Raw genomic sequence first — 13,310 nt, 5'->3', positions numbered from 1 at the left:
CCACATAACCATCCACATTCATAGACCGAAGCCAGTACTGTATAAGCTTTGAATCATGTGAGCGTTGTCCCATTGCACGAGGTCATCCACCATCACACTCATCTCACAACAGAATATCATAAGTTGCTGTTCATTCATGTGTTTTATAGTTTCCGACTTAGTACTCTCGTACTCCATCCAGTTTCTGCTTGATGCTAAACCATTACACACAACTTTATTGGCAATATTTTCATATACATATTGTTTACATATACATATATGGGTCTTAGTTTAGCAAGATATCGTATATATTATTTGAGCTAAGTAAACAGTGATTCCTTTGATAAACACCTGTTTATACAGAACATATATATGAACAGTAAGAAAAACTACAATAAATGCTGTTTACTATGTTTCACAATTTCAATATTTTCTGTAAAAAGCCTTGCTATCAACAGAAACCCATAAGTAGCGCGTGATCTTGCCTCGCGGCCACACTTGCCAACTGGCAACATACGAATACATCATACGAGAGAGGCACGCATATATAATATATATATATATATATATATATATATATATATATATATATATATATATATATATATATATACATAATACACATATATGTATGCGTGTATTATCTAAGGTTGTAAATTCAGTACTCAATATTTTCGGGAGGTGTCACGTACAGAAATCAGGATTTTATTTCCCCCCACACTGATGTAGTGTATTCGTGAATATTCCCTGTTCCCTTGGGCTGAAGTGACTAATTGACTGATACTTGGTATTGGCTGCCCTCTGCACTTGCCCAATGTTTTGCCCCATATTGAAATCTCCCATCTTGGTTTGTCCTTGGTGGGGGAAAAGCCTAGTAACTAAGTTGGACTGCAGCCAACAATTTTGTCCCATTTTGGACATATAGCACCCCATCCCGACCCTCAGCCTCCCACACTTCCCTTTACCACAGTGGCAGGCAGTTTTATTGTATATCTATGAATATCTATCTCTGTGACACCCACTCACACGTACATACACGCACACACACGCGCACACACACACACACACACATACGCACACACACACACACACACACGATTGTGTCCAAGTGATCCAAGACCATGGTGAATCACACACACACGCACACACACACACACACACACACACGCACGCACGCACACAAACACACCATCTAGCGTGCGCCTAGCATCCTGTCCTTTCATGTATGAAACGATACTACAGATAAATCATTGAGTCCAGAATAAAACACCATTCGCCTCATCTCATCGTCGCCTTAAAAAACGGATTTAAATGTGATGTTGATGGTAATTGAAATCTGAATATTTCCCGTAATAGAAACTGCTTCGATGTTCCATCTGCTTTCCTGCATGCTTGTATCATAGAGATTTGGAGTTGCTAGTTGATACTCGTGGGTGGTGTTGTTTGCCGATTTTTTTTTTTCTAATTAGAAGTAATGAGTGTGCAATTATCATCAGCTTCGTAGTGTATGTTATTTGAAAGTTGTGTGATTTTTGCTAATTAATTGCGTGCAGTTGTGTTGGTGTGTAAAAGTTAATCCCCTTCCTTTTGATATTATTATTATTATCATATTTGATGATATAAATGAAAATGTTTCATTTCTTTACTCGTGTTAACCAATACTTTAATATGTTTTCAAACTGTTGATGTGTTTGTGTAGTTGGTTGTTGTATTTCATGTAATTCTATAGCTTTAAGAGTGTAAATTTTACTTGCCTAGATGTGTTCCTTTGTATATATGAATGGGCATAAATTTTGTAATAATGATGCCAATGATGATGAAAATAAATTTATACATTAGGCTTGGGACATGCACGTTATACGCTTTGTAAAAGTGCTTTGTAATGCTATAGGTGTACTATGTTGAACATTTTAACAAATATAATGCTCTACCTTTTGATGACAGCCTCTGTCGTAGATTTGTTATCTATATGGTGTTTTACGGTTTCTATGTTGTGATTTAGCACTGTATCATCATTCACAAATCGTAGTTCTTGGAATACTGTATGACTACAGCACTTATTCTTATTTCTCGTTCATCAAACTAGATTATTTCCGAGACAAATGAATTAAACTAGAATCATGACGACTGGAGAATTTGAAGTAAGTAGTTAACTGTCTAATCGGAGGATAAATAACTCTGACGGTCAAACGACAGAATATCATGAATTAGGCAAACTGGAAACTCGTTGCATTTGTCCGACAGCAAGGGCGGTGATCTGTATTGATTGAATGTACAAATCAGAAGAAGGAAACTGTTTTTCTGCGGACCTTGTAGTAACTGGCAGGATTAAATGAAAAAAGAAAGGTTCTGAAAAGCTTGCTCGAGAGACTATCAGTAAATATACTGTATGTAAGGTGCAATATACTCCCCTTCAGTAACGTATAATCAGTGAAGAAAATTTGAACATCTGGTAGATAATTGCACATGAAGCATTGAACAAATTTATCACCAAATCAATGAAGATAAGAACAGAGGTCAATTACTCCAGTTACCCAAGTCTGAAAAGCTACAACAGTGGAACTGAAGTTGAGGAAATCGTTGAAAATCACTATGCAGGGCGGCACGCTAGGCAGCATGCCACTTGCTTCTGCCACTCCGTTTGTGTAGAAGCAACTATGGTTATAATATTCTAGACTTGCATAAAAACATTTCAACAATGTCTCTAACATTCGTATTTTAGGTTTAACTTCTCTTGATTCGTCATTTATCTTCTCATTATATGACGCAAGAGTGATTTGGCGTTTGGAAATTTGAAAGAACAAATAATCGTAACCGAAGTCGTTTTCATTCAAACGAAGATGGCTCGACGGAACTATGAGCGTCTTAACACTCACCCTTTATTGAACTTCATCCTCGCGTGAATGGATTCGATAATTGATTATTAACACTTATCATGGGTTTCTGTTCAAGTGGTGGAGAGGGGGACAGTCTTGAAAAATATTTTTCATATTTAGCAGACTTGTCTGAAGGCACCCAAAATTGTACTTAGAGTTCTGTGTTGTTTGAAATCAGTCTCCATGGGTTTGAAAGTTTCATCACAATTATGAATACTAATAGTGTTATTATCAACATTACATTGAACGCGTATGACCTTCTGGCATACTTAGAGTAATTGAGCTTGATCCTATCTTGATTTGCCGATTTTCATTACAGAGTAAAGTCCAGCGGGTGGATTGCACAGCCCAGGCCAAAGTATTGGCAATGTTTCTGTTAAAGGATTTTTGAAATTCTTAATTGTTCCAATAACTAAAGGGCCTCAGAAGAAAGGCAGTTTTCTCTCATTTGTACACTTCATCAAAGAACACGGTCCGCCTCTCTCGATGTCGATGATTTGCTACTTCGTTTGAGTGGAAACGACTTCGGTTACGATTTTTTTCCCAAGTGTCAGATTACTCCTGCGTCTTACAGTGAGAGGCTGAATGACACATTGTTGAGATGTTCTTAAGGAATTCTAGAATATTGCTACCAAAGTCGTTCCTTCTCAAATGAATCAAAAGCAAATGGCTTGATAGCCTATTATACCGCTACTTTGAAGCACTGTCGACGCTGGTGGTGGTCACCCACGGCGAGTTTCTAATCCAGATTTGTCTAATTTATGGTTGTATTAAAACATTTTGCATTGGGGAGATGGAGCCATTGCATTTGCTAGCTGATTGGACATCTTTGCATGCATTTGGTATCGATTATCACAAGGAATTCAAATTTTACATGTCCTGGATAATTTGGATGTGACCAAAACATTCCTTTTTGTAGTAGTAAACGCTTTATATTTGTTCTTGATTGTAAAGGGTGTTTAACAAGTCATATCGAATGGAAAGGACTAAATCATACCCCTTGATAATCATATGACGTTTGGAAATGAATACACGATTCTATAGTGCCATCTCCTCAAAATGCTTAATCAGTACCTTTCGCAAATTTTATGAATTGTGTGTATTCATGTTATGCTTCGGGAAAGGTGCTTGGCAATAACAATTTGCTTATTGTGATTGGCAGGAATTGGCAATTGAACGACCACACTTGGCCTACTAATTAGCCTTTGATGCAAGTGCGAATATTCATTCACATTTTATTGACTCTTTGAATATGTTCAGCATAAGGTTTTTCACTAGAAAATTACGATACCATTTTGATTTTCTATTAACGCTGTACACAGGTTTCGCCAACCACAATGCATACCGTCCCAAGGTCTATATATACCGTCCTATGAGTGTGTAACCTCGAGACTACGATCATATTCCTTAGACAGTTTTTTTTTTTATTGAAAAAGATAATTTAATTCTGAAATGCGTAACATATGAAGAGAATAAGTGTTTATAAATATTAGTCAGGAATTATTACTGAAGAAGACTCAATTGTCAAAATTTTACAATAAGGTAAAGATGACAAATATTTTTTTTAGACTAACATTTAGGAATAGCATCTTTCTTTGCAAGGAACATTAAGCTTGTACACATTGTATATATGTAATCCATAACCCATTTAGTGATGCAGTAGACAAGGAAAAATAGAGACATCTTAAACTGCAATCAAGATACGTCAAGTCTGTTTTCTGTATTAGCAGTCATTTTTTGTGTCACACTGGTCTGACACTACTACTTATTATGGTGCATCGTACTGGGTGTCTTCCTCTCCCCTCCAAATTTGGGAGTGACACAAAACTTGGACATGTTGCAATCTTCTGGAACACTGAGCACCCCTGTTTTAGGCCCTGTTCACACTAGCATTGTCAATTACTGCAGTTCAATTTCAATATAAATCAATGGAAACATTCACATACGACCATAAAGGTTTTCTTTTACTAAATGGTACAACCGTGGTTTCCGCATTGTTCAAACCGCTAGTGTGGACAGGACCTTAGACAATACATTTCACGATTTGACGTCATTGTTGCGTGTTGCGTTCACCAATCGTCCCCGCTCAGAAATAAATTAAATAGATTATTTTGAGAAGTTACTGGTGCAATGCGTGCGAGTTTTGAGTCATTACCAAACACTCCTCAAGCTTTGAATAAGACACTTGACTTTAGAAATGTGACTTTGAGATAAATATGGAGGGTTATTTGTTCGGAAGATTCAGGGCAAGCTTCAGTTGGAACCATGAGATAAGTACATTTTGCTATGGACAAGGGCTGACACACTGTCCTTAAACTAGGCCCAAGATCTTTCAACTAAATATATATTTCCTCCTTTAATTTAACAAAGAGGACAACTGATGACTGCCCCTCATGTACTATAACTTTCAGCTGGTGACACAAACTCTCACACTAATACAATACAGATATCAGTCCAAAGTTTCTTCCCAGAATAATCAATGGGAGAGTCTTAAGGACATTTGCCAGTACAGTCAAACCTCGGTTCTCGAGCGTCTCTGAACTCGAACAAATCAGTTTTTGAACTAAAAATTCGAGCTGGAAATACCTCAGTTTTCGAACAAAATTTCGGTTCTCGAACGACACTAACACGTGGCCGCTGACGAAACGTAAACAGTTCTCTGTTGACCGCTGAGCTGAATAGTTGCGCTGTGCTTTCGTTATCAATTTTATTGCTTCCACCATTTATTTTTCCCACACTAGCCCTCAGTCATGGCTCCAAAGAAAGCAAAAAGTGATATAGGTCAAGGAAAAAGAAAAGTTGTGAGAAAAACAATCGAAGTGAAGAAAGAAATTATCGCAAAACACGAAAATGGCGTTTGTGTATCTGATCTTGCTGTTCAGTACAGTATGGCAAAGTCTACAATTTGCACTATTCTCAAGAATAAAGAAGTGATTAAGTAGGCTGATGTTGCAAAAAGAGTGAACGTCATTAGTAAACAAAGACCGCAAATACTTGAGGAAGTGGAAAGTTGTTACTTGTTTAAATAAATGAGAAACAGCAGGTGATAATATCTCTGAAGCATTTATATGTGAGAAAGCGTCAGCAATTTACGATGATCTAGTAAAGAAAAGCCCTGGTACAAGTGCTGATGATTTTGTATTTAATGCAAGTCAAAGGTGGTTTGAAAAATTTCAGAATAGAAGTGAAATTCACAGTGTAGTTAGGCATGGTGAGGCGGCAAGTTCAAACAAGGAATAAGCATTCATCTGGTGCTTGGGAACGAATTAATCTCATTTACATTATTTGTAATGGAAAAATATGATTCGGTTTTCAAATAATTCGGTTTTAGAACATATTTTTGGAACGAGTTATGTTCGAAAACCGAGGTTTGACTGTAGTTGAGAAGCACACAAACACTTGCCACAATCTCCACAAACACATCACACCAAGTACACTACATAGAAGAACACCCACACATGCCAAGAAACACCAAAATAACATCCAAATACCTGTATCATGCACAAATACTCTATTCTCTTCCTCCATAACCACCAGACACCAGCCCCTGAAGGCATATCTATAATGAAATCACTCACTTTTCCATCAAGGAATTGAAAGCCAACACATTGCTGCATGCCAGACCCCCTGATATCCACCCCTCTGAATCATCTCCACTGAAGGGATAGGGACCACTTGGCCCAAGTGGTCCCTATCCCTACAATGCAGTTGTATAGTATGGGGTGAAGTGTTGCACCCTGTGCAGTTATATGCAATGTGGTCATCCAGCCCCTTCTGGTAGCTTAGAAGGGCTGGATGGTGGCCACATCACAGTCTACCCAAGTCTTGGGTAGACTGTGATGTGGCCACCATCCAGCCCTTCTAAGCTACCAGAAGGGGCTGGATGACCACATTGCATATAACTGCACAGGGTGCAACACTTCACCCCATACTATACAACTGCATTGTACACAGTCATGCTCACCAACAACACAATATACACTCTATAAAGGATTTGTTGGAAAACCCCATTTCAGCCATGGTGTGCCTTAGGGAGACAGGACTGCTTGGCAAAACAGTAGGGAACAACAACAACTGCCTATCTTGCAGGACCACAAGTAGATACTAGCCATTGGTCCTCAGATAGATATGAGCCAGCAAAACCTTCAATAATCAAGGGAGAGAGGATGAATAAAAAATTTAGGCATAGTGGTATAGACCACCCCAACAATGTGGTACTGTTAGAAGGAAAATATATGTATATATGTATTTACCTAACTGTAGTATACAGGAAAGGAGGAATGCTTGTTGTGTCATGTCTCCTGTTCTCTAAGTATTTATCATACCTTGCCTTAAATTCATGTAAAGTTCCAACTTAATCTATATACTCGATTTCCAATTATCATATTTAGATTTGAACTTGTGTATTGTTTGAGCTTAGGCTGTATCACCTTCTAAGCTATTTCCCTTATTTATGCATATAGAAAACTATATTTCTTTACTTCCTTTAGACATGTGGTCTTTCTTAATTTGCTGCTATGAGGTCTTAAAGCCATCCCATCTTTAATCAGGAGATCTCTTCTGTCAATGCAATCTATCCCCTAGAGTGACCTGAATACTTTAATCATATCACTTCTTTTTCTTTTATTTTTCACAGTTGACAGACCCAATGCTATTAGTCTTTCCTCATATGGTTTATATGCCAGGCTGGGGACTAATTGTTGTCCTTTGTATTCTCTTAATCTTGGTTATATTCTTCACTCTGCGTGGGGACCATAATACTGACACATACGGTATTCCAATCTTGGACATATCAGGGTTTCCATGAGTTTTTTCATCATCTCTTCATTCATATAGTGAAACGCACTTTAATCTTCTGTAGTAGTCCCGCAATCTTGCTGATATGTCAGTCAGGTGACAGGTTGTCTTTTATCAACACTCCCAAGTCTTTCTCCTCTTTTGCTTTTGTAATGAGTTCACTTCCCAAGGAATAGTTTAAGGATGGTCTTTTGCTACTATTATCCATTTTACTTTGCATTGTTTTTTTTGTTTTTTTTTTATTGAATTTCATTTCCCATTCTTGGCTCCATGCAAAAATAGTGTCTGGATCTTTTTACACTATTGTACCATCCTCCACGTTTTTCACTCTACTTATGATTTTTGCATCATCTGCAAACATGTTGGTATAGCTTGTTGTTCCTTCCATCATGTCATTGACATAGACGAGAAACGTTATTGGTGCAAGAACTGAACCTTGTGGAACTCCACTCATCACTGCTCTCCATCTTGACATCTTATCCTTAACTACTGGCCTCATGTATCTTTCCTTCAAAACGTTTTCCATCCATTCTAGCAGTTTGCCTCTCGGTCTTCCAATATGCTCTAATTTCCACATAAGTCAACTGTGAGGTACTTTATAAAAGGCTTTCTCTAGATCGAGGTACATACAGTCCACCCACTCTTCTCTATCTTGCAGTGCATCTTTCACTTTTGAGTGAAAGCTTAAAAGGTGTGACACATATGGCCTTCCACATCTGAAGCCAAACTGACTGTCTGTCAGAATGTTCATCTTTTCAAGATGTTTTGTCCATCGATCTTTCACAATCCTTTCACATAATTTCGCTATTGTACTGGTCAGTGATACTGACCTACAATATAGTGGTGTCTTCTTATTTCCATCTTTGTGAATTGGCACCATGTTTGCCCTTTTCTAATCAAGCAGTACAGTACCTTCTTTCAGTGAACATGTATGTATTTACCTATTTGTATTTACCTAGTTGTATTTTGCGGGAAGGGGAGCTATGCTCGTGTTGTCCCGCCTTTGTATCTTGCAGTGTCTAGTTTGTTTTTAAACTCATGAATGGTTTTTGCGCATACTATTTCATTGTCCAGTTTGTTCCAAGTGTCCAAAACTCTATGAGGAAAACTGTTTTTCTTCAGTTCTCTTCTATAGCTATGTTTTTTTATTTTCTTTCCATGTCCTCTTGTGTTTCTTTTGTCCCAGTTAAGTAAGTTCTCACTATCGAGTACCTCTGTGCCTTTCATGATTCTGTAGATGGTCAATAGGTCACCTCTCTCTCTTCTTTGCTCCAGTGTCGGTAACTCCAGTTTAGCCAATCTCTCTTCGTATGATAGGTTTGCAAGTGCAGGTGCCATTTTTGTAGCTGCTCTTTGGATTCTTTCTATTTTCTTTATATTCTTTTTGGTACTGGGGGACCACAATGTCGCTGCATACTCTAATCTAGGCCTTATCAATGTAACCAATATTTTTTTCATCATGTCTTCGTCCAAGTATGTAAACGCCACTTTTATTGATCTTAGCAAATTGTAAGTCTCCCCGACAATTTTGTTAATCTGTATATCATAGGACAGGTCGTTCGTGATAATTACTCCCAAATCTTTTTCGGATCCTACTTTCTTTACTTCTTTGGTTCCAATTGTATATTTTCCTGATATTCTGTTTTTGCTTTTTCCAAACTCCATTATGCTACACTTCTTAGTATTAAAGTCCACTTCCCATTTCTGACTCCAGTTCCATACCCTATTTAGGTCTTCTTGCAGTGCTTCACAGTCCTCATCAGTTTCTATTTTCCTTAGCAGTTTGGCGTCATCGGCAAAGAAGCTCATGTAGCAGTTCACGTCCTCATCCATGTCATTCATATAGATAGCAAACATTATTGGTGCCAGCACAGATCCTTGCGGTACTCCACTGATCACCTCTTTCCAGTCTGAATATTTTTCTCTGAGCACTACTCTCATCTTTCTACCAGTCAGAAAGTCCTCTATCCATTTTAGTAGGTTTCCCTGTATTCCTCCTATGTGTTCCAGTTTTTTTTAGTAGTTTTCTGTGTGGTACTTTGTCAAAGGCTTTTTGCAAGTCTAGGAATGCACAATCAGCCCATCCATTTCTTTCTTGCACTATGTCTATTAGTCTTGAGTAAAAGCATATTAAGTTTGTGGAGCATGATCTTCCTTGTCTGAATCCGAATTGTCTTGGGTTTAATATGTCATTGTCTTCCAGATGTTTTACCCATCTATTCTTGATTATTTTCTCACAAATTTTGGCAATGGTGCTTGTTAGTGATACTGGCCTATAGTTGGTGGGTTCTTCTTTGTTTCCTCCTTTGTGTATTGGTACAATGTTAGCGTTTTTCCAGTCCTCGGGTATCTTTCCTTCTTTGAGTGAGCTGTTTATTAAGATGTGTATTTTGTCTGTTAGTTCTTCTTTGCACTCCTTTAGAATCCAATTTGCAATACCGTCCGGGCCATGTGATTTTCTGACATCCAGCCTTGATAAATGTTCTGATATTTCCTTTAGTGATGCTGTAAACTCATTCATGAGGGGAGATTTCTTGTTTTCGTCTATGTCACAATTCGGTATTTTCTCTCTGGTGAAAACAGATTTAAAGTGATTGTTCATGACTTCGGCCATCTCTAAATCTTCTGTGTATTCTATGTTTCCTTGGCATAGTTTCACCAATTCCTGTTTGTTTTTAAGTTTACCATTCACATACCGATAGAATAGTTTGGGTTGCTCTTTGCATTTGTCTATAATATCCTTCTCATGGTTCCTTTTCTCCTCTCTTCTCACATTAACATACTCATTTCTATAGTTAACATAAATTTGCCATTTGCTTTGTTTTTTGTCTTTTCTCCACTTTTTCCAAGCTTTGTCCCTTCTGTCTTTTGCCTCACTGCATCTTTTGTTGAACCAACATTTAATGTACTCTCTCTCTCGCTTTTGTCTTGGTACATGCCTGTTTACCCCTTCATTGTAGTTTTCCATCAATATATTCCATTTCTCTTCCACTGCTGTTTCTTCCCTGTAAAATATTTCCCAGTTTGCATTCCGGAAGAATGTCTTTAGTTTTGTAAAGTCTGTTTTGTTGTACCTCAGTCTTCCTTTCCTATGCTTTTCGTTCCTCTCTATGTCTATTTCTTCCTTTAGTATAGTTTCGATGAGTACATGGTCACTCTTTCCAATTGGTGTCTCATACTGGACTTTATGCACTATTTCAGGCTCTGTTGTAAATATTAGATCTAGTTTCGATGGCTCTTCATTATTTCTGTACCTTGTGTTTTCATGGACCCATTGGGTCATTGTGTACTCCATGGTCATATCTAGCAGTACATTGCCCCACGAGTCATCTCCTCCTTGCACTGTCATGCTGTCCCAACAAATTTCTTTGCAATTGAAGTCCCCCATAACTACCAGATTACCCTTACCCATTAGTATCTCATTGAGTGATTTTCTTGTGTCATCTAGCATTTTTTTATGTTCAATTTCTTTCCAAGCGCTTGTTTTTGGAGGCACATAAGTCACCACAAACTTTCTACTCTTCATATTCTTGCCTTCGACTTTTATCATGATCAATTCAGCATTACCTTTGCCCTCTGCAATTTTTGTCACCTTTAGGTCTTTCTTGGCCAAGAACATGATTCCCCCTCCCTGTTTCTTGTCCCTGTTTTTTATCCAGTAGTTGTATAAACCTTGTCCGATAACAGTGGATGGTATTTCACCTCTTAGTTTAGTCTCTACAATTCCCATTATGTCTGGTTTTGCTTCTAACAGATAATCATTGAGTTCGTTCAGTCCCGAAATTAGTCCGTCAATGTTGGTATAGGCCACTTTTAATTTTCTTCCTTCTCCCTGGTTTCTTCTTCCCTTGTTTTGTTCGTTTTGAAGCGCCATTGTCTTAATCTCAAGTCTATTACTCTCCACTGGAATTCTTTGCATTCTGTCTCCGATCTTTTCAAGTTTTTTTCCTTTGCTTCTTCTCTTAGCGCCCTTTCTTTTTCTAATTCCTCAGTACTCATTTCTCTTTTTATCCATATCTTATTGTATTTTTCACTCTTTGCCAAGTTACCTACTTTTTCAAATATGTCTTCTACTACCACTTGTGACCTTAGTTTTATCTTTAGAGGTCGATTCCTATCCTTAGTATAGCGACCAATTCTGTAAGTCTCTTCTAAGTCTGTGCCTGAATCACTATCTCCCCCCTGAATTTCATTAAGGATTTCTACTGCTGTCTCTTTTTCTTCTTTTTCTCTCATGTACCTCGCCAATCCTTGTTTTTCTTTAAGCCCATAAACCACAATACATTTCTTCCTATCTACTGTGTCCCTGACCCAGTTTGCTTTTTCGTTAATCACTTGAATGATTGTGTCTTTTGCATTATCTTGCATTTGCTGCTTGACTATTTCTTTGAAAGCAATTTCTTTATTTTCAATATTTTCTTTCCACTTCTTAATTTCCTGGATACTGTCCCCACCTAAGTTTTCTTCGATCTTTTGTGTCAATTCTTGGAATTTGTTGTTCACTTCTTGCTTTAGATTTTCGCTATTATTATCATTAGTTTTCTTCTTTTCATTTTCATTCTTCAGTTCATTTATGTCTCTTTTCATTTCTTTAATTTCGTTTGTAAGATCCAAGTTAGCTTTTTTCAGGTCAGAAATTTCGTGGTTAGTCTTAGATAAACAATCAATTAAACCAATGACCTCTTTTCTTAAGTCCATGATTTCATTTTCCCACCGAGTCCTATTTTTGCTCATCTCTCTCTCTATCTCTAATAATCTACTTAAGTTCTTTCTTTCGTACTTACCAAACCCTAAGAAGTCATTGTCGTAACACGTGGCGCTTTGTTTATTGTTTACATCGCGGTTCAGTGGATTGCCTCCAGATGGCTCTGATTCGCAACTGGCTTTCGAGCCGTTTTCATTCATTTTTGCTAATTTCGAGTTAACACAATTAACTAGCACTGCATAGATACCATTTCGGGCACTCACGTTCACTCCCCACCCCTACAGTACAAACCAGGTTTTCCTTTTTCGTTGTAAATCCTCTCCTTCTTGGTCGCGCGACGACGAGCGACGACGAGCGGTGTTGCTTCGATGAGCGTGTGTGTGTCATATGAAGGAGTGATTGTGCCAACAGCGTTGTATGGGGCAGAAACATGGAACATGAGAGAGAAGAGAGAAGGAGTTTGAATGTGTTTGAGATTGTATTATACGGGAAGGGAGCTATGCTTATCGTGACCTGTCTTTGTATCTTTCAGCATCAAGTTTGTTCTTAAATTCTTGAATAGTGTTTGCACACACTGTTGCCTTATCTAATTTATTCCAGGTATCCACCACTCTGTGTGGAAAACTATTCTTTTTCAGATCTCTTCTATAATTATACTTTTTGAGTTTCTTTTCATGTCCTCTTGTTTTTCTGTTGTCCCACTTTAATAAATCATTTCTATCTAGGATTTCCATTCCTATCAAGATTCTATAAATAGTCAGTAGATCTCCTCTTTCTCTTGTTTGTTCCAGAGTTGGTAGTTCCAATTTGAACAATCTTTGATTGTATGTCAATTTGGAGAGTGTTGGTGCCATTTTTGTAGTTGCTTTTTGTATTCTTTCTAATTTTTTTATATTCTTTTTAGTACTTGGTGTCCATAGTGTTACAGCATATTCCAATTTTGGTCTTATTAG

At 37.7% G+C, this 13,310-nt stretch overlaps 1 protein-coding gene across 5 annotated transcripts in view; it reads left to right on the top strand.

The window, feature by feature from the left end:
• Positions 1–13,310, top strand: part of LOC143017758 (large neutral amino acids transporter small subunit 1) — a 312,423-nt gene that overhangs the window by 273,975 nt on the left and 25,138 nt on the right. The window lies entirely within an intron of this gene.

Source organism: Oratosquilla oratoria, chromosome 33 (assembly GCF_046742065.1).
Source record: "Oratosquilla oratoria isolate Oo_2021 chromosome 33, ASM4674206v1, whole genome shotgun sequence".
In the NCBI taxonomy this organism is placed as follows: Eukaryota; Metazoa; Arthropoda; class Malacostraca; order Stomatopoda; family Squillidae; genus Oratosquilla; species Oratosquilla oratoria.
Note: the sequence above shows the minus strand (reverse complement) of the source record. Positions and strands in the feature narration are given on the sequence as shown.